We start from the raw sequence: 2,991 nt of genomic DNA, 5'->3' as shown, positions 1-2,991 counted from the left end.
ACTATGGTAATTACCAGCTTTAAGCTACAAATGTGTTTTACATTACTCTGCTCAGACTTAATTTTGGGGTTTGATTAATTTACAAGAAACGTTTAGGCTGGGCGAACTCTATGACCTCAATATAATCATAATGAAGAAAAACTGCACAGAGAGAAAAAAAACATTTAGTAGATACACGGTGTTAAAACTCAATAAGGTTTTAACGCTTGAAATGTGCTGGTTCACCGCTGAAGTGCTCTAAAACTCAATTCCGAGCACTACAATTCGCTTGCAAAATGTATTCCAAAAATCAATAAATTCAATTGCATGAAGTATCAGCTGAGGGGCAATTTGAAAGTAAATGGGCAGATCGCTGGAAAAGTGTTGGTTTATTTGAACCAAATGCCATTATCGCCATTTTTAGTGTTGAGAACCATTGTCTCCATTCTATTGGTGGTGTTGCGCCGGATTCCCAGAATGGGTTTACTCCTAAAGGAGTTTTGGCTGACTGCGCCATGTCAAGAAGGATGTTTGAGAATGCGAGTTGTCTAGAGATTTGTGGGTTTAGTGTGTTCCTAACTGGGTTCGACCAAACCAGTTGGTTATCTATTTCTGATGTATTGTGTAAAGGTGAAGATGTGGATGATCTGTCTAGTTCCTGACTCATAGGAATAATCTGTTCTTATTGTAATAAAACACTGTAGTGCAATAATACTCAATTGGCCACGATGCGACTGTTTTCTATCGCTATAGTTTATCGTCTGCACTTTCTTAATGTGTGATTAACACGTTTCTATGTTTAACGGAACAGGTTGCTGCAAAAGAGCAACTAACACCAATTGGTATATATTTACAAAGACAGTAATTAAATAACATATGCATAGAGTGTTTATAGGTAAATAATTTAGTACTTGGTTACAAAGTTTCTAGATACTGTAAGCTCCAGTATCACAATTTTTATTATTATTATTATTATTATTATTATTATTATTATTATTATTTTTTATTACTATTATTATTATTATTATTATTATTATTATTATTATTATTATTATTAATATTATTATTATTATTATTATTATTATTATTATTATTATTATTATTACTATTATTATTATGATTATTATTATTATTATTATTATTATTATTATTATTATTATTATTATTATTATTATTATTATTATTATTATTATTATTATTGATTTCAGCACTATTTACATACTCAAGAGAGCTATACAATAGATTTCTTAGAAAAAAAAAACGTTTATAGCTTCTTTTTGGAGGCATTTTCGTTTGGTAAATGTTTACTTTCAAAAGGAAATCGATTCCACTTGAGAGAGATTGCAAAACTGAATGATCTTTTTCCATAAAATGTCTTCAATGATGGAGTTTGAAATTTCTAAATATATTGAGATCTTGTCACTTTCCTATTTCAAGATACCACCGATTTAGCATAGTCTGGAACTCTCTACGGATGGTGAACTAGAAGATGACCAATCAGAAGAATTTTGAAAAGAATGCGTTTTGGTACAGGTAACCAGTGCAACTGCTTAAAAAAACCGGTAATTGTCTAAAATTTTAATCTGCTTGCAAAGATGATTATACGTTGTTATTTATGAAGGAGAAAGTCGGGCAACCCATAATCAAGTCAATTACAATAGTCAAACTTAGTGAGAAATAAAACCTCTCACTAAATCAATTACCGAATCTTTAGGAATGGAGTCTGTGAAGGAATAGAGTTTACGTAAGAAATAGTAACAATCTGCACACACTGAACTTTCTTTAACTTTCTTGGAAAGGGAAAGTTTATCATCTAAAAAATCCAAAAACTTCACATTAAGAAAATAAATTAGAATCCATTTGCAGTTGAATATCACAGACAATCGAGATTTTCATCAAAATATTCATATATTCTGTTTTCTTTGTCTTTAATCGAAGTTTCGCACCATTAAACCATTTTTGCAGAGTGCCCATTTTTGAATCAAAAACTTCATAATTCACATTGTTGTTGTAGACAAAATAGACAACCATGTCACCAGCATGTTATCAAACATAAAAATGATAGTTCACGTTGATTTTCACAAATATAAGCTCTAATGGTCTTAATTTTGCCATCTAACGTAGTCAGGTTCCTATGAAAGTAAAAAGTAATCCGGTCAACTAACCAATTATGCAACAAAAAATTTCTGGTTGAGTATTTTTTGGCGGCAGTTTTATTCTGAGTCTCAACTAGGTGACATGGCTCAATTTGTCAGTCAAAGATAGTTTTGGTCTTTGATGAAACTTCTTCAAGCTAGTTTCTCGCTTCAGGAAAAGCCCCCTGATACCATAAATAGCCTTTGTCAAACATTCTTATAATTCTCAAAAGATAATATAAGATAATTTTCGCTTTGTTGCTCTGAAACTTAAGTGTTGCTTTCTGAAGCTTTTTGGCTACTGCTTGAAAGGAACTCTTAATTGTCCTCAATTTGAACAACACGCCATACCTTAAGAAGTTTAATCGTGTAAGACTTTTATCGGGTAAAATCTTATGAGACCTGATAAATTTTTTTTCTCGTGTAAGACCTGATAAATTGTCTTGCAAAGAATGTCTTAGTCAGGCGACGCATATTCTTGTACGTATTTCTAACACACTTTTATAAGAAATTTGTAAGATCTCACACCAGAAAAACTCTGAAATGTCTGGGGTTTAAAGTGGGTAAATACTTCTGTTCAATAGCTTCCTTTAGACAAGACTAAAGTTCTTTTTTTCTCGCAGATCTGCGGCTCTACCGATGATATTTGTAAAAATAAGTAAATTATTGTCTTCTTTTCTTCCTGTTCTGAAAGCAATAAATCATTAAGATTATTGTTGCAAGATTTTGAATCCACCCATCACTAGCGGGCAAGCAAAACCAACACTGATCAGATAATATCTAAAACTTGTAACTCTAATCAGACCAATCTACCCCCCCCCCCCCCCCTGTACGATCAAAATGTTCTTATCAGTGGTTGCGACGACCCCAGCCTGAG

Source organism: Convolutriloba macropyga, chromosome 15 (genome assembly GCF_964194025.1).
Source record: "Convolutriloba macropyga chromosome 15, txConMacr16.3, whole genome shotgun sequence".
NCBI lineage: Eukaryota > Metazoa > Xenacoelomorpha > Acoela > Convolutidae > Convolutriloba > Convolutriloba macropyga.
This window is presented reverse-complemented; position numbering follows the sequence as displayed.